General features: G+C 37.4%; 1 protein-coding gene across 4 annotated transcripts in view; it reads left to right on the top strand.

Annotated features, from left to right (window-relative positions):
• Positions 1 to 26,398, top strand: part of TDRD3 (tudor domain containing 3) — a 94,516-nt gene that overhangs the window by 8,098 nt on the left and 60,020 nt on the right. Inside the window, exon 1 of one of the 4 annotated variants that reach the window (XM_021530794.3) lies at positions 4,760 to 4,825. The exons of the other annotated variants lie outside the window; for them this stretch is intronic. The gene's annotated coding sequence lies outside the window, so the exon portion shown is untranslated. Of the gene's footprint in view, positions 1 to 4,759; positions 4,826 to 26,398 lie in introns of those variants that run through there. 4 annotated transcript variants of the gene reach the window in all.

The raw sequence follows: 26,398 nt of genomic DNA, 5'->3' as shown, positions 1-26,398 counted from the left end.
GATGTACAACCTTTGAGTTTCTATGCACATTTAAGGAAAAAGAAAGTCGTTTAAATAACCACTGGTAAGTAATTGAAGCACAACAGGTGTTCTTGTATTGGCACCATTTTGAACCCTTGACTTTGGGAAATGTAGCCTAGGTTTTGGAAATTAGAGTGATGGCATTAACTGACAGCAAGTGAAGACTTGCTGGGGAACAGACTGCTGAACTTGCTTCTTTGTGAGGGAGTGCTGTCTGGGGGCAGTGGTCAGGACTGGATTTTTCTTTCTTCTTGTTTGTCTCCCAGTGCTCCAGGAACAGCTAGAGCTTCTAGTGCTGTGTCATAAAAAAAAAAAAAGCTGTTGAAGAAAGCCAGAGGAGAAAAAGCCATGTGTGTTAAGACAGCTTCAAGATACTCTCTGTGGCGTGGCAGCTGTGTCTTTGGCATAGCCCCAGCTTTAGTATATTTGTGTTCGACTTGGCACTTTAGGGTGGCTGCTCAGCCTTTTCTTGGGAAAATGTGAGTGAGAAAGTGTTCACAGCTTGTATCTGAGAAGAAAAGAAAAAAATAATTTTAAGAATTTTGTTACATGAGCAAAGTAACCCCTCCACAGTGTTGTGACTTTTGTATATCAAATTACTGTGGCCTGTTGGCCTGTTATGAATCATGGAGTAGCAAATCTTCTCAAGGAGCAGAAAACTTGCAAGAGCTCTTGTCCAGCTGTTTATGACTGCAGGGGCTGTTTCTAGCATCTGCTGTTTTACAGCAGTGCTGCTTGCTGGAAGCTTATCTTATCAAAGTTTGGAGTTAGTGAGGTTATCTTGGGCATATCTCTGTGTGTTACCTGGGAAAGTTTGACATTTTTGCATCACAACTATTACTGTTAGATAACAGTATGCCTGTGTTATCACTAAATCTGTTCTATTAAGTAGTTGTTAGAGACTCATGTTCACTTGTTTTTTTCAGTCTGCTGAAGTTTCACTGTGTTATATTCTTCTACGGTTGTAAAATACAATGTTTGATCTTATTGTTTAAATACTTACAGATGTAAATTGAGATACAGCATTAAATCACAGGCTAGAAGTGTGCATTATCCAGTACCCTTATGAAAGGCATTATTAATGTTATTCTATTTTGTGAGGATATGAAATCACTTAGCTCTGATACTGATGGCAGTGTAGTGAATAGGTAAAATACATCTTTCAGCGGGTGGATCATCTTGTTTCATGGTATTGCTTGTTAGAATGATAGAGATGGAAATTACCATTTATTATTATATATATCAACCCACTTTTTTTGGTTGATATAGCTGTAATTTCTATTAGGTTCATTGTACAGTGGGAGTGCGGGAGACTTTAAAAGGCATCAGGGCAGTTTAGTTTACTCAGAGTTTCCAAGTACATACTTGTTTTTTACTTTTGTAACTGTGATACTGTGTCCAAGACAGTTTTAAATACAAAGCAGAGGTGAACTTTAAACTACTTGTTATAATTGTAATGCTAATGAATGTTACATTTTTCATCTAAGCACACTTTCTGAATACAGTTGAAAGTACTAGCGATTGTGAAGTTTTCAATTTAACTGTTACTTGGAGAAGAGCGCGAGGGGGGAAAACATCAGTGAAGGAGCTGAAGAGAAGGTGGGTGATTTTCAAGGGTCTGGTTCTGACTGTGCAGGGTAGTGATTTCCGAATGAGGCACACTTTGTGTTGAAGTAATGAGCTGCTAAGGTATGTGGAGAGGATTCTTAGGTAAAAATGTGATCCATCAAGCTGCTTTTCATTAAAAACAGAATGTGTAATGAGCACAGTCATGATTCTTGGGTTTAAAACTTATTTAAAGTTGTATTTTTAAATTCAGATGTAAGGTATAATACACAGTTGTGTGTAATACACAGGTAGGTTTTGATAGATTAGAGCATTGCAGTTCAGCTAGTGTAAGAAACAGCCTGGAATTCTGCCTTTTGGCAAATACTTGCCGAATACCTCTGCAACTTTTCAGTTGAATGCTATCTACAATTTTTGATAGGAAATAGCATCACATTTGTTTGTAACTATGAAAATCAGAGAAAGTAAAGGAAGTGGATGCATCATTGCTTATACTTAATATTTTAAGATTAACATGTTTGGGTTTGATTAATAGTTAAATCATTGTTGAAAAGTAGCATAAAATTGTTCCAATCAATTTTTTTGTCATTAAATAGTAGTAACAGTTTATGGTAATCTCTTTGTTAATGGCCAGAGAAATCTCTCACTCTGAGTTTGGTCTGAAAAATTTCTGGGGTACATTTCAGAATTTAATTTTGAAGAATTGTTTAAAATAGAGAGAATAGCTATGGAATAAGCAAATGAATAAACAAGAACTTGAAGGTGTTTTTATGTTTGAGGATATGAAATGCTTAAAGCTAAGTTTTTTAAATCCACTGAGTTTTCAGCCTTGATCAAATAACTATTGCAGAAATTTGCAGTTGATGTTCATTTATGATTTTGGAAATAGGGAAAAAGATTCTCTACTTGTGGTTTTGAGATGGAAAAGATTTCCTTGGAGAATGCTGCTGACAGTTTCCAAATGTCATTTTCTCTGGGTTTGGGAATGGGGAAGAGAAGGAAAGAGAATGTCTTTCTGAACAGTACATTAGTCTCTGTTCTGTTTTCTTAATTTATATTTTAGTTCCTAACTAAAGCATGCCACCATATGATCATAACATGATGAAATGGAAAAAGCTTAATTTAGTCTAGAAGAGTAATTGTTGTTATGCTTTAGCTGTGTCATATTGTCCTCATGCTGTTGTACTAGAGATGAGCTTAGTGCTTTGTAACTGCATGGTTCTACTCTGAAGTGTCTTGCAGTATTTTTTCTCTGTTCAGAATAATTATTGTGTGTTGATGTTGTTTGATTCTTATAATAATAATTTTTATCTTTTAATAAGATAAAAATTCCTTCCCCTGTCCCTTCCCTTCCCTCCCCCTCAACTTACTGACAAACCAGAAAATTATTTTCTGTCAGATGAAGTGCTTCTGTGACTGACTTGGGAAGGAAAGGAAGCAAGAGCTTGAATTAGAGGATCATTCAAAAAAAGCAGGAGAATAAAGAACATATGTTCTCTGGTTACACATCACCTGGCTGGGAGGTTAGATAAATCTCAAATGCTAGAGCCCTTAATTTAAATCCTTTCTCTTCTTGAGCCTGCAGTGCCAAAATACTAAATTGTAAGTATTAGTTAAACCAAAGAATATGAAAATTAATCTTAATAGTGAGCTACTTCAACACCTGATTTTCACTTGTTACTTCAAATAATATTTAGGTAAACAATATGAAAAGGAATATAAATTGGTGTCTTACTATGGTAGATTTTTTTACACTTTGGCAGTAGTAGTGAAGGGCAATAAATATTTTCTCTTGTGCAAAGTGGTCTTTAAATTTTTGCTAACTTTGAAAAAATATCTTCTCTATTACAATTCTGTGGGCATTACTATAAACATTCAAATGAAAGAATACAGTTCATTTTTAATGAGAGAATACACTTAGGAAAAATATGCTCCTGATAGCATGTTTAGACTGCACTTCTGGATGCTTATCTTCGTTTTGCAATAGTTTGGATGATCACCTTTACATTTTTTACAGACCTGTACCTGGATTTAGGATGAGAATGCTATTGATAGCATGCTGATGTTTTAGTTGCTGCCAAGCAGTGTTTATATTGTCAAGGACTTTTCAGCTTCTCACTCCAGCCTACCTGCAAGGAGGCTGGTGGTCACAGGGAGCTGGGATAGGACACAGCCAGGACACCTGACCCCAGTTGTCCCAAGGCATATTCCATACCAGATAGCATGATGGTCAATGTATGTACTAGGGGAAAACTGATCAGGGTCTGCTGCTTGGGAACTGCCTGGGCCTTGGCCTATAAGAGGTGAGCAACTGCATTGTGCTTCACTTATGTATATATTAATTAAGAATAATTTTTTTATTATTTTACTTCCTTTTGTGTCCTATTAATCTATCTTTATTTCAACCCATAAATTTTCCTTTTTTTTTTTTCCCCCCAGCTCTTTTCCCCATTCCACTGTGGATGAAGGAATGAGCGAGTGGCTGTGTTGTGTTTAGCTACCTGCTGGTTAAATCATGACAGTCCTTTTTTGGCACCCAGCATGAGACATAAGGGTTTCAAATAGTGGAAGATATGACTGGAGCTTGTTGAAACAAATCTACAAACAAAGTTGTAGAATGGCTTGGGTTGGAAGGGACCTTAATGATTACCTGCTTTCATCCAACCCCCTTACCTCCAGCAGGGGCACATTCCACTAGACTCTAGATTGGATCGCTCAAAACCACATCCAGCCTGGCCTTGAACACTTGCAAGGATGAAGCATCCACAGCTTCCCTGCTCAATCTCTTCCAGTGCCTCATCACAGTAAAATATTCTTTCTAATATTTCATCTTCATCTACCCTTGGTTTAGAGTATTGATTTGTGTGTGTAGAGCTGCGTTGTGTATTGACAATACTTGCTTTAAATGTCTAAGTGTATATATGTATAAGCATTTATATGTTGTATAAGTAAGAATACTGTGCCGTTGATCATCTCTGGCAGCTGGGTTGAGGTTTTCATTGTGTTGAATTTTGTAGTGCTGGCTCCTGGTAACATCGCGGCTGTGAGATTGCCGTGGTGCTTGTGCTTCCACTGCCATCATCTCCGAGCTTCGGGAGCCATCTACGGGAACCAGGAATAATTGCACTGTGCCCCTTTCCTCCTCTGAGAGTCTTGGCTGCAGGGGAGACACTTCTCCATCTTCCCCCTCTCCTCCAAGCTAATTGCAGTAGCTCTGGAGGAACTTCTGGTATCCTCGGTATGTTCGAACCAGCATGTTCTTATTGCTGTGTCTCCTTAATGTGTTGCAGGTCAAAACAACTATTTAAGAATATGACATAGACATTTGCCTCTGGTTTTGGGTAGCTATGGGTGGTAGTAGGGTGTGTGGGATGGTACAGCCAAGTGCCTAGTACAGCGGTCGTTTCTGAATTTTGCAATTTCTCCCCAAACAAAACAAAAAAACAAGGGCAGAGAGTGAGTGTTTGTACTTTTGAGTCATATTTTGTAAATATGCTCTAAATCTAGTTTTAAGGGTCTGTAGAAATGGTTATATTAGCACAAAGTAGAATAAAATAAACAAGACACTTTTGCAGGGTTGAAAATACTGCTCTATATCCAGAAAAAAAATTCTGTATGGAGTTAAAATTGCACGGTAGTAGTAATAGGGATGTGTGTCTGTTTTAAGCATTGATGACTACAGCTGTAAAAGAAATTACTTTCTGCCTGGTGTTTCAGTTTTAATGTACTTCATTGTTTCAGTAGTGATCCTCATCTTTCATCCTTTTCTTCTAAGCAGATTGTAACTTTTTTTTGTTTGTGACAATTTTGATATGTAGAAGGGAAGGCTGTGCCTTGAGTGTCTTGAAAGGCTAAGGTTTTTTTAGTTAGAGCACTTGAATTGATACTCTTAAGAGCAGTACCCACTATGGCAGCTATTCTTGGCATCTTTGTGTTGGTCATAAAATTATGTTTTAAATGTTTCAAATAAAACTGAAGGCATTTTCTTAGCATCTTGCTTTTTGAGTCAGCAAACTGGGTATGTTAAGCTTTTATTATTTCTGAAATTAATGTGAAGTGTCTTGAAGGAGAAGTAGTCCAGGTCTTTGACACTGGTATGGAAGATATGCTTTAATAACAAAATAGCAATTAATAATGTTTCCAAGTTTCATTTTGTAGTTTTATGGTTCAGTACTGCTTTTGTGTGGTAATGAAGTAAGATTTTACAGCTTGAATTGAGAAATATTAATAGCCCCCTTCATGAGTATAGTTGATAAGCTAAATAAGGTGATTAAAAATGATCAAATTTATACTTGGTCTACTAAAAATTGAGACTTTTGTTATTTATATGTAAGAATATTATGTTACATATTACAGTCTCAATAAGCCAGTTTTTAAATATTCTTGCTTGGAAAAATGTAGAAAAGGTTCCTCTGAGAAAGTATTTTTGGAAATTAATTATTATAAAGATGCCAAGTTTTGCTTCTTTTGCTCAATATATAATTAAAAAAAAAAGTTTACTCGGCCAGATTCTGAAGAGGCAATCCTAGTCCCAGCCCTTGCTCAGACAGGGCTAACTTAAGCTAGGTCACCTTGCTTATGGTCATGTTTAGTTGAGCTTTGAATATCTTTAGGTGGCCTGCTCTAGTGCTTAGCCACTCTTTGGGAAAATTTTTCTCTCTATGACCATTTGAGATTTCCCAGGTTTCAGCCCATATTTCTTGCACTTTCTCATTTCACTTCACAGCACTCAGAATTGGCTTTGTCTCCTTAAGCCATGTTTAGATGGTGGGAAGGGCAACAACTTCCTTTTCTGGTCTGCTCTTCTTTGCGATGAACAACGATGCTCTCAGTGTCTCCTCCTATGAACATGGGCTGCAGCCCCCAAAATACCTCAGTGGCCTGTTTTCAGTTTGGGGATGTTCTCTAATAATGGGTACCCCTGAAACTGAGCACAATACCTAAGACATGGCTTTGTGCTATGGGGAGAAAAATAATGACATTTTTTTATTTGCTGACTAGAGTCTTGCTGTTGCAGCCCAGCAACACATTAGTTTGTGTTCAAATTGTTCTACACCATGAACCCACAGAGCTGCTTTCTGTTCAGCTATTTCCTAGTCTCAGTAGTTGGAAGGAGGAGTATGGCTTGGCTCTTATTGTTGGGCTCTGTGATGTTCCTTTGAAACAGCTAGCATTGTTCAGTTCTTACTAGTATGTCATCCTCTACACTCTCCCCCCACCCCAAAAAAATAATTTATGTTACGTTTTTTTGATGAAAAGTTGTGCATCTATTTTAATGTGGTCATGTTAATAAAATTTTGACATGCTTATGCTAGCATAAGCTATGCTGATGTGTAGGAAAAAATGTAATGTACTTCTTCATTATAGAACGTATATTTCAATGAAAGTAAGTATAATAACCACTACTAGAATGATTTTTTTTGGTCTGGCTGCTTTGTAAACTTCTGGTTTCTCTAATTTCTGAACCGGAGTGTGTGGAGACCAGCACAAAAGAGCTCTTCATTTTAAGTGAAAGCAATATTTTGAGTTGACTTTGCTACAGGTCCAGGAAGCTTAAATCATTCTGTTCATGCACATCTTTCCTTGTTTAGTCTTTACAGGGGATGATCTTCACCTGTCCTTATTGTGTCAAAATTTCTGTCCCAGAACTGTCTCTAATCAAGTGCAATAACTTACATTTGCAGAGAAGCCTGAGAGTGTGACCAATGTGCATAGATGTCTCACAGAGTTTCTCCAGCTTTTAACTATTGAGTTTTTTTCAGTGATTTCCTCAGCTAGATGTTTTCTTTCTAGTGAACTTCTGATAAACTTCTTTTGCATGGATCTGTGCAGTGCTTTCTTGAACCCATGTTAAATTTTAGCAGCCACTGAATAGTGAATAACACCTTCATATGCTGTATGAAGCACCTTTTCCTAAGTTCGCTCAATTTCCCACCTGCTAACTCCTTTTTTATCTCCTTAATGTCACTTTCAACTATATGGATATGTTAAGTACCCTCCTTGGTCTTTTTCATGGTGAAGAAACCTGGTCTTTCTAGTAAATCTTCAAAAGAAAAGTGTTCTGTATTTTTGATCTGCTTTGTTACTGTTGAGTAGAGAAGGGCAGACAGGAGGGAGAGTTTAGGAAAAGCAGATGAGGAAAAAGAGAAAGATGAAGGGAGATACATATTCCATTTCTGTCATTTTAGAGGAGAGTACCACATGACTGAGAAAATGTGATGTGATGCAGTTACAGCATTATTCAACTTCCTAGACCTCAAAAAAAGTTAATTACCAACTTAATAAGCTAAATACTGTGCATGGTAAGTTACATGAAAGTTTCAAAATTGCAAGTGTATGGCCTTTGCTTGGTGCTTTTAGCCTGTCATGTACTTGTGATTTTGGGTAGAAGAATTGGCTGTAAGTCATTTGCATATACAAGAGGTACAACTTGGCTTACACGATTCCGTGAGAAGTGGTGACTGGATGTGGTATGTTCCTATGCAGAATGAAAAAGTTTAGTGTTAACATGCCATCTCTTTGTGAAGATGATATACCTGTTTTATTTCAGTTCCTACTTCTCAGCTGAGAGGTAGATATTGCTTGAGGTATCTCTGCTGGTTCTTACTTGCCTGCCTGCTCCCATTTTTCTACAGGATGCAGATGTATATTTCATTATGTACCTTTTAGCTTAATATTGTTTCCTAAATGTTGTGGGACAGACTTGACTTCATTATTTCTTAATCACAGTATTAGAACATAAACTTTTAAACACTTGTATTAAAGAAAGTAAATAGTCCAGTTTTGAGTCATAGCATCGTATGATTACTTGGCTCCATTGAAGAAATGAAGAAAAAGTTGCAAATAGGCTTTTCAGACCTATGGAAATCTGAAAGTGTGGTTGTCTTCAAGCTCCTAATACTTTAATTATTGTAAACTTTCCCCTTTGACTTCCATGATGGGGCTGCTGCACTGCCCTTGGTACTCCCCAGTAGCTGAGTACTATCATGCCTTCATTTCCTTCATGTCCTACCCCAGGACAGATTTGGCTTCCTCTCACGTCCCCTCTGCATTTGGCAAGCACCAGTCTGTGTTATGGCTGGTTTGGAACTAGGCGAGTGTTTCAATTGACCAGTTGATTGCTCCTGCTGGAGATGGATGACAGCCAAGTTCTGTTTCCTTTTTCCACAATGCAACTGCTAATTTGTATGTCTTGCACCTACCAGGCAGCTGATTTCTGGGAAACTTAGGGGAAACTTAGGTGTCTTTGAGACCTCTGTTTCTTTGTAAAATTTGGCTAAATTTGGCTTGTGTGATTAGAATTCATGTGTGTGACAAGGCTGCTGGACAAACTGCATAATATATAATCATTGTTTTTCTAAGACTAATTAAACTGCATTTAAAAAACTTTTGGATTTGGTCACTAAGACAAAAATGAATAAACTAGACTTCATGTGAAACAGTTTATCTATTTAATCTTCAAAGTTTGCTTTTTCCAAATACTGAATACAAAAGGAGGGGAGAGAAATTTGGCAAAAGTGCCTGTCTCTGCCTTATGCTCGTTAGTTTAGCAGCTGGAGTGTTTCAGTCTAGATAAAATGGATACCAGCTTAGGCCCTGGGGATTTGAGACATGTATTCTGCCTCCTTTGTGCTTTGTGAATCTGTAATACACACTGTTGTGAATAGTCATTTCTCTTTGATGCCATTCCCCAATTTGTATATAATCAAACTTTCTTCAGAGTTGCCTCAGGATCTCAGGCAAATTACCCCTTAGGCTTAGTGAGCCAGTCTGTGGGTTTATTTGATTGGTTTTTTTCCCCCTTTTTGTGTATTTTAGCATTTAGAGCAAGTTCAACAGAAGAAAGTGACAAAGGGTCAGATACCTAGCCCTGAAATTGTGGGGAGATGCTATGTTTATGCAGTGCTGTAAGATGAATTCTAATTTTTGTGCACAATGATAATTGATATTACAATTATCCACTGCAGTTATTCTTTGCTAGGACAATGTGCAGCGGTGGTAAAATGTCTTTTAATCCCTTCATGCTTTCAGAAGCAGAAACTAAGCTCTTAATTGAAGACAGGTTGAAAGTGGCTGTTTCTTGAAAAATTGAGGTAGATAAAATTTAAGCAGGTGCAGGGAAGACTATCAGAACTTGTCCAAAATGAAACTGGCTGAGGGATGATGTTCTCTTATGATTTATTTTACAGAACATATATAGGTATTGGCAGATAATTATTCTTCAGAACAGGAGAGGATAATTTTTGAAGATAATTTTTGTCCTCATAGATACAGCTGAACATACCTTGATTTATTCAAAATAAGGAAGATTATGATCCTGAGCATGATTTTTAAGATTTTACTTTTTCCTAACTGTTGATGAGGCACCATAACTTGTCCTAACTCCAAGTTAGCTGTGTTCTATTCTCCCTGGAAATCAGAATGCAGCAATTGTGAATTTTACTTCTCTATTTATTCTGATGCATTACTTTTGCCTTTTAACACCTCCTTCAGCTGTTAGAGATCAAGAGCAGGTGTGTACTAAGGTGTTTAGCTCTTAATACTTCAGATGGAAGTAGACTGGAATTTAACTATCTGTAAAACTTGTAAGGAAGACAGAACCTGAAGTAGTTGAGCAGGGGGTGGGTGTGTATGAATGAAGGATGGCAGAATTGCTGGTAATTAGAACTTTCAGCAGTTAATCAGCAGTACCAGGAACAGATTACAAGAACATGAGTCTCCTTTTAGAATGTTTTCATATTTGCTAACATATTAGATCCAGTCAAATAATCCTAAAGCAAAAAGAGAAAAAGGAAAAGCATTTTTAAAAAAGCAGCTAGTTATTTGACAAAATGGCTGTCATACTAGTTACTGTTCAATAAAGACATGTCTCATGTTGCTCCATTTTTTCTGCATATCCTTTCTGAAATCTACTGAAAAGACATCAGAGTGTAGAAAAATGAATTATCTTAGTTGAAGCAATGTTAAAAAAACAGCAGTTTACTTATTTTGTTTTCTTCTACCTGTGTTCTTCACTCTTATTTCTCCTTTGACACTATTTTTTATCTGTGTCCTTTGCATTTCTGTGTACCAAAGTTTGCTGTTTTCAGTTGTATGAGGAATTTAAAGAGATGTTTTTGGTCAAGGGAAAGTTGGAGTGTGTAAATGCTGCTCGTGGCTGGAGGTGAACATCTCAATGTTTAGTGCCTGTAGAACACCACTCTATATCTCAAGGCTTGCTCACAAATGACCCCATTTCACCTCACTGATAAAATAGGTGGAGCCATGAATACACTTGTAGTTAGTTATGTAAGTTTTGATGATATACTGCCATTTGCCTATAGAAGATGGAGCTGGAGATTACTTAATTCAGGCCCATTAAAATTTTCAGAATTAGGAGCAGAATGTATGAATTTAATTCATGTCAAGAATACTTGGATGTGTGCTATTGTGCAGTTTTGTGAGGTGGGACTCTTCACAGTAAATTTTGTGATTGCAGCTGTTAGCACAGAGATCAGGAATTTTGTCTACCCATTAACAAAATCTCAGAGAAGATAAAGGTGTATGTGCAGATAGCCAAAATGTATAGCAAAGACTGGTGAACAGCCAGGTGGTGCCTGGTTGAGGAAGAAGTCTGTGAGTAAAGAGGGAGTTCACTGATCAAATTTGTATGGGCAAAGCAACTTTATGAGATCAGCACTGTGACTCATGGCTATTTGACCAGTCTGCATGAAAGCCAAATTTTTTGTGGTCAAACCATTAACTTCTCTTAACTTCTCACTAGTAAGCAGAATAATAGTATTGCCAAAGTGTAGGCAGTGACTTGATCTTTCAAAGAGTTATGAGTAATATCAAAGAAAAGAGAGCAAATTATGTTTGTGGAGAGGGATGTGAAAATATGGTAATGAGAAGCATTTTAAAAAATTTTATTTGCTGTCTTGCATGAAGAGCAGACAATGTCTAGATCTTAATGTCTTAAATCAGTAAAGACAAAATAAATAGTTAGCCATAAAGGGTAAGCATAGGCTGAGTGTACAGCAAGACAGAAGTCCTTACTGAGTTGTTTAGTTAGGCATTCACACTGGAATATAGAGAGGGGGGAGTGGGGTGCCTTCTGTTGAATCTCTTTGTGAATAATATTAAAAGTGTTTTCCTATGTTCAGTGTGAATTAAAGAGCTCTGGTGTATGACAAATATTTCCGAGGCTTTAAGGTCATGAACAAATTTTGTAGCATGCATAGCCGACTTCATGCCATTAATAAAATAATTGAATAGTATGGGTCAGAATGGACATTTAAAGGGCATGTAGTCCTGCCCTCCTGCCATAGGCAGCAACAACTTCAACTAGATCAGGTTGCTCAGAGCCTCATTCATGATCTTGAATGTTTCCAGGGATGGGGCATCTGCCAACCTCTCTGAGTAACCTCTTCTAGTGTTTCCTCAACCTCATCATAAAAAAATTGCTTACTTATATCTAGTTGTAATTCCACCATTACCTCTCGTAGTATCACAATAGGGTCTGCTTAAAAGCTTGTCCCCATCCTTTTTATAAACCCTTTCACATATTTGAAGGCTGCTGTAAGGTTGGTCACCCTTCTCCATTCTGAACAACCCCAGCTCTCTCAGCCTTTCCTCAGGTGAGGTTCCATCCCTCTGATCATTTTTGTGTCCCTCCTCTGCAACTGCTCCAGCAAGTCCACATCCTTCCAGTGCTTGGGACCCCATAGCTCGATGCAGCACTCCAGGTGGGGTCTCAGCAGAGCAGAGTCACCCCTTTCAACAGTCACCTCTTTCAGCCTGCTGGTCCTGCTTCATTTGATTTAGCCTGGAATACCATTGGCTTTCTGGGCTCTGAACATATGTTGCCAACTCATGTCCAGCTTTTCATCCAGCAGCATCCCCAAGTCCTTCTCAACAGGGCTGCTCTCAATCCCTTTGATACTAAACGTTGCTGCAACCCAGGTGCATGCAGGACCATGCACTAGGCTTTGTTGAACCTCATGAGGTTCCCACAGGCTATTTTCTTGAACTTGTCCCTCTGGATGGCATCGTGGCCCTCAGGTGTGTTGACTGCAGTGCTCACTTTGGTGTTGCCAGAAGACAAAAATGGTAAACCAGATGCCAATGTGTTTTGCCTGAGCACACAGTGAGGTGCTCTTTGTCTGCCTCTCTGTACATATTACTGAGTATCTCTGTAACAGTTCACTGACGCTGTCCTCATTTTCAGACAGTGTCTGAGAAAAGACTGTTTTCCATCAGATAGGGAAGGTTAAGAAGTGAAAGGGTGGGAATTCTGACTAGGAATTAAAGCAGAGCAATGGAGAAAGCTGGAGTCAGGATTTTCAGAAGTGTGGGTTGCACATTCAGTGCATCTCTAAATTCTTATCAGAGTGGTAACTACTCAGGCCAAAAAACCTGCAGGTGTTTCAAGCAGGACATTCAAAGTTAAAGCTTGTCTTTTTGATACTTTTAACTAAAATCTAACTGTGCCTAATTCCATTTTGTGAAAGGTAATGTCATCTCACCTTATGGAAACCCTTGATGGCATGTTTAATTATTTCATATTGTTCACTTGGATCCTGTGATCACAATATCCTTACAAAAAAAAGGTAGCAAAAAAAAAAAAAAGGCAAAATTAAAAGAAAGTTCTAAAGGTGGCATAATATTGTATTTAGTGTGGACTGCAAATAGTAGCCCTTCAGGATAGAGTTACAGTATATTATGTGTGTATTGCCTATGCCTGAAGTGATGTGAATAAATACACATAAAATTACTGTTTATGAAACCTGTCTGACATTTAATGTTTGTATTTTCTCTCTCTTCTGGTATTGCTTATGTTTTTAATGTAATTTTTGTGTAGTAATATATAGGCTTTGAAAACAACATGTAGTTTTTCAGTCTAACCTATTTGATAAATTATGGAGAGCTTTATTTTCCTATTCCTGAATTTTCTATGTACATGTGAAACTACAGTTAGAAAATCAACTTTTGAATTTGCTAGGGGCAGTGCAAAATGGAAGAATTTTTGTGGTGCACATAGGATGAAACAGAGTAGAAATTGTAAGATTTTTTGCATTATTGCTGCTATGAACTGTCTGCATACCATTTGTTGCAAGTCTGAGTCACACAAAATAGAAGTTTATGGGGGTTTCTGTTAAATGAAGAAATTTAAAGCCATTTTTTTTAAAGCAGACACCTGAATTTGCAGACTTTCAGTTTCATAGTTACATGTATTATTTGATTGTCAGGGCTTTCTTTTAATGTTGAGGCAGTAATTTACTTTTTGGTGTAAAAATATTCTACACTGGACTGTCCAAGCAGTTTATGGCTATAGTTGTGCTGTTGGCTGTTGTGGTGCTGCACATGCTTGGAGATGGTGATTCGCAGAAGGACATAATTCAGTCATCCTGATGTACACTTTTGTCCTTCTGCACATTTCTGAGAACTACAGCATCCACTGGTGCTTTAGGTATAGAAGTAATTCAGTTTTGGAAGCAGCCATTTCCCTGAAATCATCCAGATCAATTTGTGTCATACTCCTGAGTCAAGAAGTTCAGACATTGGTGAAGGGTGGTAAAATGATGGGTTAACTTCTTGGGCAAGTCCTCTGCAAGACTGTAGTAGCTGTTTCTGTCTTCCTAGTAGAGGAAAGAGGAGGAAGCACAAGTTCAGTTCCTCCTAAGAAGAACTTTTTCTTTGACATTCAGGAAACTAGGAGATTTCTTAGGACTCTCAGCAGAGTCTGAATGTGTCTATACGTATTTTTAATTGCTGTTTATAAGGACAAAATTTCGTTTTCCCTAGTATTATGATTCTGCCTATTTTGCAGAAGTGTCACCCTGATTCTTAAGACTTCCTAAAGCCTTCTGAGTTGACATTCCTTTGGAGAACTTTCCCACACAATTTCTGTAAACAACATATTGTTTACATTCTTTTATGGGGGTGGAGAACACTTGATGTACTGGTGGTTTGTCCAATGTCTTTGGAGAGGTGGCCCATTCACTCTCCAATCCAATGTCACCCTTGGGAAGGTATAAAAGACAGAGTCAGATAATAAACGTCCCTTTTTTACCTTGCAAGCAGCAGGTGGTCTGCGTTGTGCTTTCACGTGTCCCACAGCGACACAGAAGCTTTATTTATTCTGACAATACTGAAAGCTCTTCTTGCAGTTGCATTCAAACAGTAGGTAAATATTAGTCTGTGCATTTCAAAATGTAGCACTTATGCTCTTGTCTTGATGCCTGTTGTCAGGAATGTGTAGTCTTGGAGTTGCGGTCCAACAGTAAATATGAGTTTAATTCTCTGTCCAAATTTAATTGCCTAAAATTTAGGTGCCTGTGTTGAGCTGGTTACTCTTATATCTCCATTAAATTTACAGAAATAATTGCCTCCAGAAGGCCATTCATCTCTTTCTAAGCTAGGTGTCCAAGATAAGAAAGATAAATTGCTGTGGTGATTGCAAATGGGGCAGTGACTCATTCCTATTCAAATATCCAGCCTACCCTCTGCAGCGAGGGTCACTGAATCTCATCAGAACTGTTCAGATGGCACTGGTTAGTTGCAGATTGCTTTTTCCTGTTTTTAACTGTGTAGGTTTTATTTTTCTCTGTATGTAATTATTTTTATATGTACGCATTTATGTATACATGCTGGAGATGTCCAAAGAGGAGGAATGAGTCTGGTGAAGGATCTGGGCTAAAAGTCACGAGAGTGGCTGAGAGAGCTGGGGTTGTTCAGCCTGGAGAGGAGGCTCAGGGAGCACCTCATCGCTCTCTGCAACTTCCTGAAAGTAACTTGAAGCAAAGTGGGGGATCAGTCTCTTCTCCCAGGTGATGAGTTGTTGGACAAGAGGAAAAACTTCAGTTTGTTCCCAGGGGAGGTTTAGGATATTAGGAAAAATTTCTTCACAGAAAGGGTGATGAAGACTTGGAGTAGGCTGCCCAGGAAAGAGGTTGAGTCTCCACCCCTGAAGGTTTTTAAAAGATGCATAGCTGTGGTACTCAGGGATATGTTTTAGTAGTGACTTAGCAGTGTTTTGTTAATAGTTGGACTTGATGATCTTAAAGGTCTTTTCCAATTGAAATGATTCTATAAATTTTTATTTGTTTCTGGAGTGTAAGGCCTCTCTTTATGCCTTTGAAGCTCTGGAGATTTGGATAAGTTCCTGTTATTTGCTTCACCTTTGGTTCTAGAGGCCCAGTTCAGAGGGACAGTGGTAGTTCATAAAATGTTCCTTTTCATCTGAGCCATTTTTAAAGTAGTATTTGTTTTCTAGGTTGGTGAGTCATAGTTAAGATGGATATATGATAGAGTCCAGTGTTTTTGTTTTTTTTTATCATAGTGGACCATATTAATTGTTTTTCCTTTTTAATTATGTTTTAAATTATAGCATCAAATGCAATATATCACTGCATATAAAATAAATGTGCTTTTCTGTGTGGCATTTCCTTGGAGGATGTGAAGGAAGGTAACAGACTAAGGACTGTGGTTTTGTGTATGTGATCTTTGCAGTATTTTTGAATGCAAGGTATAATAACTATGTTGCTTCAAATGTTTAGTTGCTTAGTTGATTTAGTTTAGTTGATTAAACAGACTTCAAACTTGCTCATAAAAATATCCACTTTTTGTCTCTGAATGTTTCCCACCTCAAATTCAATTTTCCCTGCAGTACTTTTGTGAGGCAGAGGTGTTGTTATCGCTCTTTTATGGATGGCAGCTGTGGCAGAGGCTTTGCTTTTCCATTGTGAGCGGAGTGGGCAGTGTGCCCATGTGAACCAAGTGCCAGGTCCTGCTGGCGCAAGGGCTCTGCCGTGCTACCTGACTGGCAGGTGCCTAATGCTGCATGAGGCTGGGGGCTGCCAGGTGTCACACTGCACCCTGGCCTGCTGGAAGCTGGTGCTGTCTCACATGTTACTACTTGGTACCTCCACAGACAGCTCTTTAACTCGAGCACATGAAGATTTCAAAGTCCTTGTTCCTGGAGTACCTTAATTTTTGACATGTTTCTGTAATTTCTGAATACACCCGTTCCCTGGGGAAGCTAAAATCTTCAATCTGAACTGCAATTTTTTGCACGACTTGTTGATTATGATGAGCTGGTAAGTGAATTTAAGTAGAAAACTTTGAAAACTACAACTATTTATACAAAGGAAACAACGTTTTTTTTACAAACATAGGCTCTTTTTATTTGTAAAAAGCATGTTAGCATTCATGACAGCTTGCTTATTGGGTTTGTCTGGCAAGGTTTTGGTAGCAGGGGGCTACAGGGGTGGCTTCTGTAAGAAGCTGCCGGAAGCTTCCCCCATGTGCATAGAGCCAATGTCAGCCGGCTCCAGGACACACCCAAGGCCGAGCACATCGACGACGATGGCAGCAGCACCATTCATCGGAGTTAAATAGGGGGGGAAATCACTCTGCCAGAGCTAATGCTCTCTGACTGAGCATTCTCACTTCAGAGAGAGGAGTGAGAATGTGTGACAGAAACAGCTCTCTAAGGTAGATGCACATCAACACAGATGCAGTTATTCTCGATCAGCAGGGGGAGTGAGAGGTGTCAGGAGAGGGAATTCAGCATCCAGTAGGCAAAGGGAGGAAGAGGTGGAAGCAGGACCGCTCCTTGAAAATCGTGACTGAGATTTTTAAAGTGTATTATTTGATTTATGAAAAATGTTCTTCTTGATGTCTGGGAGTTTTGCTTATTTATTGTTTGAATTCCTTTTCTGATGTACTAGCTTAGTTTTGTCTAGGAAGTTTTTCTCAATATGTTCAGCCTCTCAGATGTGACTATTTCTATACCTAGTGTGTCTTGGCTTTATGTATTGATAAATCTTCATGAATGCTGCATCTGTGGGTAAAATTGGGATACTCTGCCATAGCATGCATGATATTATTTTCTACTTAGCAGAAAAAAGATGAATATTAGTATACAGCTGCATATCTTCAGCAATGCAAAGATGTTGAGGCATGCTGAAAATGAATTTGCATTTAGTTTATATACTTGCTGTTTTAGTAGGATGAGAGTCGAAACAGATCTTTGCTCTAACATAGCTTGGACTAACAAGTGAGCATTTTTCTTCATGGGTTGCCAACAGGGTAGGTTAGAACCAGCATATTTCATAAATCTTGATTTAAATGATTGACAAATGTATTTAAGAAGATTGTGAAGCCCCTGTACTTCCAGTTAAAAAGCTGGCACCTCCTGGAAGTTTGCAGGGTCTAGGATTGGGAAAATGGTGCTGAGTTGCCTAGCAAGCTTACTGTTTGTACAAACTAAAGTATTTTTATTGTAGAAATATGTTGCTTTGTTCAATGAAGGAAAGGAATGCATTTACCTTTTGTAGTTAAAGGTGGTTGTAGCTGCTTGAACTACCTGCAAGCTGCTCTTTTGATGGCAAAAGCATACCATGTCTCTATAGAAAGGATTGTGACTGCCACTGAGAGGTTCCACATAATTTTGCCCTGAATTTCACTGCTACAGATAGACAGTTTCCTTTTTCTTTCCCTAGGAAAGATATATTCATTCTTCTCTATTGTACTGGTACAGTCACCTGAATTAGTCATAGCAAAAATTTTGCTGTAAGATGCTGCCAACAGCTACTTGGCTGCCATCCCACAACAAGAACAGACTGCATCCAAGTTCTGATGCCAAATCATGTGTAGGTTAACCTTTGTAACCCATCTCAAATCAACACGTGCTGTCTCTGGTGAATAAATCTGGTCTATTTATAGGAATACTCTGTCTGTATTCGATAGCTTGCATGCAAACTATGCAATTAAATCTTCTAGCAGTTGTTGCTGAGAGGCTTCCCCACTGTGAGGCAATGGCTGTGAGAATCTACCTTTGTAGAAAGTAAATCCTCTTTTCACCTTAAGATTCTGCACAATTGAGTCATTGAATATGGAAGTAACAGTAGTGTCATGTCCAGGAACATCTCACAGTTCCTGTCTGTTCACTTTCATCTGGCATGTGATATGAGTGGCAACACCTAAATGAAGGATGTGATCTGGGATGTCATACGAGGAGAGGACTATGAGCACTGGCACTGTAGGCTGACTTCAGAGAAACTTGAGATGCCATACTTGAATGCCTGTGCTTAACACAAAGTAAAGCTCCAGCCATTAGCAATTAGCACAGAGGGAAAGTTTAAATTACCGGTGTTCTCCAAAATCTTGAACAGTAGAACAAATCTTTTGAGGCAAAGCTTGGTGAACATTTTGTGTTGTGATTTTGGTTTTTTCCTTTCTTTAAACTTACAATAATTAGGGGTGAGACATATGCTTTTCTTTCTAGAAGATAATTCTTTATGTCCCCTTATATAAAAGAAACATCACAGGGAACAGGTTTAGACAGGGGTCTTAGTCTGTGAAGTACTCTTCCTTTCTCATTTTGTGTCTTTGATCTATTCATCTTCATTATCTCCATCCAAGATAAAGTTAAAATTATGTGCCTGTAGTTGGGTAACAAGATTACCTCCAAAATGCCTACTTTTTACTTTATGTAAAGTTGAATGATTCACACTTCACACTTCTGTAAATGTGGCAGTAGAAGAACACTGTGAGAAAAGATTAGTGGGCTTCATCTATTGTTGCTTCTCCTTTAGTTTCTTTCCCTGTAAAAATGAGAATCTTGAAGCTTTCAGACTAACATGGTGTTTTGTAAACAGTTTAATAATTTTCAGTGTTTTTTTAGACAAACATAATAGGATGACAAGCAACTGCAAACAGAAATTTAAGAAATAAGGCAAAACAAGTTTTGACAAGGAAAAAAGCAATGCTGTCTTGTTCATTTAATGAAGCTTTGGTTTTTTTTCTTTTTAGGTACTTAAGAGAAAATGTAGTTTATATACAGCAGACACAATTGCTTGTGAGATGAGGGATTGCTTACAGTATGAGACAATGTCTAACCTGAAGGGTTGCAAATACTTCAGCAGCAACTCTTTAGAATTTTAAATTAACTTTGAAAAGGGTCTGGAATAGAACAGAAACAAATGTATTTCAGTAGATTTAATGCAAAATTTTTTGTGGGTGTAGGTAGGAGTAATCACCTGCATATCATAAGGGTTCATGAGAAGCAGTTCTGCAGGAAAATATTTTGAGGGTTCTTTTTTTATATTTTGTTATATACATAAAAAGGATGATGCAGTATCATGCTGTTGAATGGAGTATAAAAAGCAGCTGTCCTGGTTGTTAGTTATGGTGTTTGTAAAATACATTAAAAGGTTATTTCAGCTTGGTCAGTGCTGTAAGGCATTAGCTGGAGTTGATGTCCAGTTTGGGTACAGCACTGCATGAAAGCTGTGTGACTGGGGAGAAGGGGAGAAAAAGAAGTCTAAGTAGAGAACTAGAAAACAACATGACCTTCTAGGGAAAGGCTAAAAGATATGGGTAGTTTAGTTGAAAAAGAGAAGCCTAAGAAATTCAAGTGTTCAAATATTAAACAAACTAATCTCTTCTCATAGATGTCTGTAATACTTGAAGGGCGGTAATGCTTGAGGTGTGGCCTGTGAACATACACCTGATTTCTGCACCTAATTCTGCATCATATTCTACAAAGTAACTTTGGATAAATTTATTTTGTTGTATGATTAATGTGTGTACAATTCTGAAAATAAAGCATTGAGTAGATCAGTTGCTATATGATTAAAGGCTAGAACATAAATCCTGTAGCTAAGAGTATAATAATACTGCAGTGACATGGAGAATGGTGTACTTTCAGGGAAATGAATTTATGTTGAGAAGATCAGCTGTTTTTTTTTTTGGGTTTTTTTTTTTTTGGTTTTTTTTTTTTTTTTTTTTTCCTACAGTATTGCAGTTTAAGAATAAGAACTGTGTAAACCCATGGGGAAGAGGAAGACAGAAAACGGAAAGAAGTAGAAATGAAAAACAGTGATTAATTCATGGATGTGTTTATGCTGGAGCTGCTTTTCCTTTGTCTGAATTTTGATTTGGTTAATGGAATTTACTTTTTCCTGCCATGCTTTCATATTTCAAATTTTTTAAATGTTTCTTTTTGTTTTGGCAGAGAACTAATTGTTGTCATATGGTAGACTTGGCTTTCCTATGCAGTGGAATGCTGGAAGCATCACAGACTCACTTTGTAATGATAATTTAGGATAAATACTATAATTGCTGTATTCACCTTCATTTTATAAACTGGAAAAACATAGTTATAAATTAAATGAATTTAGAAGGCAGTACCATCAGCTTAAGTGCAGGAGGAAAGGAGAAACACTACTAAATTAATTTAAAAATTAAATAACCAAAGTGGTTCTGGAACTATGTATTGACAAATTTGACAATAAGATAATGACTTAATTGTATGGTTTTATGCCTAATCAAGAGGATTTTTTTGGTGATTTTTATGTCATCAGGCTACTGCTCGTAGTACTTAATTACTTGATAGCCTTACTTTCATCTTTCTCTGCATCCTAATTCTAATCTTGCCTTTTCTTGAGCCTTGAGAAGGAGAATAGTTTCTGTGGATGACAGACTTGTATTGGGTCAAGTTTTTCAGTGCTGACATCTAATTAGAGACATCGGATATGGTGATGTTTGGGGTGCTGTGCGTCATCCAACTGCAGACTTCTATCATTTGGTTAAAAAAGTGATAGTGGGAACTTGGGATGACTGATGGTGTTGGTAGACTGCAATGAATTGCTGTGTTCCTGCCAGGGACTGAGCAAAGTCACATTGAAAGATCCAGCCAATTAAAACCTCAAAATATCAATTACAAAATTGCATTCAGATTCTTAAAAGTGGTTTTTATGACACTTAGAACTTGTCATTGGGACTCATGTAGGGGGGAAGAGGACAAATCAATATTGGTAACAGAAAGACTCAATTTCCTACATTTATGTATGTGATAGTTTCTTACACATCTGGTTTAGTGTTGGAGGGATTACTGATTCTCCACACCTTCCCAATTCATTCATTAGTTGATCAAAATACGTGCTAGGTTTGCTGTACAGTAAATCACCACTTCATTGTTTCCGTTGTGTATGCTGAGAGCTGGTTTTAGTTAATTCTTGTCTGGCTTTTTATAAGAACCTGAGGACTCTAATCTGTTGTATAATCAGCTTGGTTACACAGAGGCCACATGGATATCAGCTGTTTGCTGTATGTCTTAAATAGTGAGCTGGGACATTACACTAGAAAATAAATGTAACATTTGAAAACATATGCATTGAACCTATGCTGAAGCAGCAGTGCAAACAACATTTCATGCTCTCAGAAGGATGGAAAGCCTACCACACAGAGTGTTAAATGTATTCTGAACTGGGATTTCCTATCTTTGTCTCTCTTTACCAGTATTAGCAACAGACTTTACATTTCTCTTGTAATTAACTGTAGAATGTATATGCTAATTAGGTTATTTGTTAAGGGATCGTCAATTCAATTTGTAGATGCTAAACAGCTTTTGATCTAAGGTATGAAAAAACATACAAAAAAACACTGACCTGAAGGGCCAACAACATAATCTATGAAATTGTGCCAGAACTCCAGTAGATTTTAAACCAATGGAAGTAAAAATTAATGTAAATATGTAAAGCCAGCATGGAATGAAGAATAAAGTGTATTAACCAAGGGCCACATAACTTGAAGATTTTTAAAACTAAGCCTATGTTTTTGCATCTTAAAATGTAATATGTTAAATGTAATATGTTTCAGGGTTGCAAATTGCATTGAGTTCTTGAAATATTCTAAGATATTTCTGAAAGTTGTCCTAATTAAATCTTCTGCTCCAGGAAGGACTCTAGATTAGATCAGCTGTAGCTTTACTTAGCTATGTCTTGGAAAATGTCTGTGGATGGAGGTTCGGCAACTAGTCAGGAGAATCTGTGCTGCAGAGTGTGACCTGCAGTGGAAGTCTGTGTTAAAAATTAAGCCACTTGAAATTTTATAATAGAATGTTACATGCAGCAACACTGTTACTTAGTGATTATTTGATTTGCTTTGTTTTATTATTTATTATTTAATATTTGTTGTATTATTTTAAAAACAGATCCTAGTATTCTTTGTGATTTGGACTGCTACTGAGCCATGACTTACTGTCCAGAATGACTACATATTTTTCATGAATGATAATTAAATTAGAGCTCAGGATTGTACACATTGTGTGATCTTTTTTTAATTCTCATTGTGCTGTGCTTTGTGTTTATTAATGTTGAAATTCATCTGACAGCTTATCCTATGGTCACAGAGAGCAGTAAGCTACAGATTTTTGTGTCATCTAGAACTGTATAATCATCACCAAGTACCACCTTGCTATCCAGTCCTTTGCCTTAAAATTTGTGGTTTTCTGTGCAAACCAGAGGAATATATTCAGTGTTAACTAATCCTTTAGAGGAGAGACCATTGTGTTCATACCCTTCCTTTTCCATATTTTAGTACATGAGAAGGGATTCTTCTCTCTTCTTGGGCCTTACTTAATTCTGCTCTCCACTCATTTTCTTCATCTTTCAGATAAGTCTAATAGCTGTGGGTAGTACATCTTCTATCTTCCAGAAATATTGTCTTCCCCCTAAAGCTCAAAAGGTTCTCACGAGGCTACAGTTTCTAGTCTTTGTTATAGCTTATATGAGTTTGCTCATGTGGGTCTGTAAATTGTAGGATTTCATGTGATCAACATGTCTGATGTTCTATGTTTTCCATTCTTCTGGTAGAGGTGTTAATTTAAAGCATGTAAGCAGTTCTGGATTTTAGCTGCTGTAGAGCTATTGGGTAAACACATGCTGGTCCCAGTGGGGTTTGCAGTCACTGCTGTATATATTCTAAGACCTTTTGTATTGTAATAACAATTTGAAAAACTTGCTTAGATATGTGTTTTAAAAAGAATTTTAGTTTGGAGAACTTCTAAATCTCTGTAGAGATTTAGTTTAGAAAAAAATATTCAAAAAAACCCCAAACAACCAAAAACCCAAAGAAAACAAACTTAGATAGCTTAAATTTTTTTTTAATCAATCCTTTTGGCACTCATTCATTTGTCATCCTTGTCACCTGTCAGGATTTTTCTATCTGCTTTGAAAAGTCTTTATTATTAACTTTTATCAAATTAATCCTTCAGAATATTTTGTTCAATCTTTCTTTTGACTTCTTTTTTGTTAAGTTGATACAATTAACCTCCCTTTTTCCTTTTTCATTTTGATTTTAAATATAAAATTCAGTACCTCTTTACTGTTTTGTCTAAGCTATCAGTAATAATGGCCCTTGAATAAAGTTCTCTAAGAAGTCACAAAAACCTGAAACTATGCTTATTTCATAATGAAATAAAAACTCCTTACTGTTTAAATATTATTTTTTTTGTTATCAAAGTCTGTGATTTGTCTTGAGCTTTTAATGGTTTTCTTGAACTTGTTGAACCAACTCATTCACTCAAAGATTCTGTATATAACTATATGGTGAAGTGAGAGCTATATACCTTTTTGATCTTCACTGTAGAAGTGTAGTCACTGAAGCAGAATAGGCAACTCAGTTTGACTCAGGCATTCCTCGTCTTATATACACTGTGGTGAAATAAGTAACTGCCGTGCTTGCATTCTGATGTGATTGATGATTATGGCTGCATTATGGAACTTGGTTGGTTACTTTCAGTGGAGAAAGTTATGCTCTGTGTCTGCTGTGTTAATGCAGGGCTCAAGAAGTAGAAATTAAGTAATGAGTGAGATGGGCAAAATTTCCTTCTAGTCTGATGCTAAGCAGCTGGTGATTTCATCTATTTGGGGGAAGTTCTGTTTGCTTTCTTTCTTTCAATCTCCTTCATTCAACACTTCCTAACCCGTACTTTGGATTTTGCCATCTTTAATATGAAAAATTTATAGTTTTTCAGATACATTTTGAATGTAAATTACCTGTCAAAGTATTTATTGGTAGCTTTTGCAGTTGTTTTAAGGTGGAAAATTTAGTGGCTCTTTACTTATTTAGTAGTTACCTTTGCATATACTCACAGTGCTCCTAGTGCAATTTAAAACTATACCACAAATAAGACCTAAAATTGCAGCAGTACAGTTTTTATAAACCTGTCACATGTAGATTTGAGATCTCAATTTGTAGCTTTTTTCCTGACCTTCAGTGATTTCTCACCCTGTTTAGAGATGCCAATGAAGAGATTAACATTACATCACTCAGTGAAGTCCATCTAATCTGAGTTTTTTGAAAGCATAAGGAAGTGAACTTATTATTTGTGCAGCCCTTTCAGAGAATACCCTGCTTAGTAGTTCGTTGTCAATTCAAGACAGGCTTTTCCACATGCATTTCTCCCTTTCCCAGTTATCTGCTTGTAGAAGAACTGTAGATGTCCTGAAACCAGTTTCTTAGACGTCTGTGTTGTGAGACATTCTCCAGTTTCTGGGATTTCTGACTCTGGGTCAGGGCTTTGCAAGCGATTATTTTGAATTCTTCTGTTGGGAACTGGAATTATAAAGGAAGGTTGATTCTGGTTTTCAGTTTTGTGTACATAGCTTAGGTAAAGCACTTGGTGAATGAAGTATATTGAATTTGCGAAAGAGCAAGTGGAGAGTGTGAGGTTTTTGATGATGAAGTTATTAATAAAGGTAAACAAGCTTTATGCTTTGTTCAAGAACCAAACTTTCCCTTATTTTTTATTGTGAAATACTTGTTAAAGATGTATGAGACTGCCAGTCTCATACTTTTAAGTATTCCCAGCAGTAGGAATTTTATAGACGAAAATAGACTTAGAGCATCATACTATGGGAGGTGTGACTGTAAAGACTTCACTAATGCAGCTGTTAAAATGTCTTAAAATACATGTTTTGTGTGCAAGAACTTGATGCAGAGTATGCTTAAAACTTGCTTTTCATACTTCATGTTTGGAACAGAGTAATTTCAGGGAAGCTGGGAGGGGAATCCCAAAATAGTACAAGTTCTAGGAATTAAAAAGAGAAGGGTGGTGTGTGGGGTGGATCTAGAGAGGTGTGAGAGTGACTGACTGTCAGGCTAACCCAATAATAGACTTACAGTTCTCCTTGCATGTCAAACGTATTAAAGATTAATTCTAAAACTACCACTGTTCCAGCTTTTGTATGACAATAGTCCCTGTCTTTTGGAAATGCATAAGAGACTGGTTTGATAGAGGTGACTAAAAAATCATAATAGAAATATGACTTGGAAGCCCTTGAAGGATTTCTGGGGTGCACTCTGTCTCTGACACCAAGCAGAAACCTCCTTGCCACCAAATCCTGTCTCAGGACTTACTGACCCAGGGATAAGGCAGCTCTCTAGTGTTGGTAGGAGGCCAAGGAAGTGGCTCCACATCAAGATGGGGTAGGCTGGCTGACGAGCAGGAGGTTCCTGAAGGAAAAGCACAGTGGATGCTTGCGTTGGGCCTCGCTATCAGCTGCTGGACTACTGTTGCCTGTGCAGTGAAATAATATTTGTAATGCTTGATATTGTGTATGTTTAGAACTGTACTGCTTCTAAGTTATTGGTCTTTATCCCATTCCTACTGAAAGTGTCAGGTAGAAGTAAGCCAGGAAGAAGCTAATGCATTTGGTGTGGTTTAAGTACTACACTTTTGCATTTTGTTTTCATTTTGGTTTTTCTCCTGTTCCTTGGCACTGAGCATTTACAGTGCTTTCTTTAGGTCAGGATTTTGCTGTCAAAATAGATTTTAGTGCTAATTAACTTGGATTTGCTTTCTCGCATTAAAAAAAAGGTGGGGGCAGAAATGACAGTCATTCTGCTTCTATTATGTAATGTAAAAAAATGCCAATCTTTATTTGTTCTAAAAATACATTGACTTTCTTAGTTCATGTTTTTTATTGAAAGTCAAATGTCATAGACATCTGAGGGAGGTTTAGGCCTTAAGTTTTGTCAG

This window comes from Lonchura striata, chromosome 2, assembly GCF_046129695.1.
Source record: "Lonchura striata isolate bLonStr1 chromosome 2, bLonStr1.mat, whole genome shotgun sequence".
NCBI lineage: Eukaryota > Metazoa > Chordata > Aves > Passeriformes > Estrildidae > Lonchura > Lonchura striata.
Note: the sequence above shows the minus strand (reverse complement) of the source record. Positions and strands in the feature narration are given on the sequence as shown.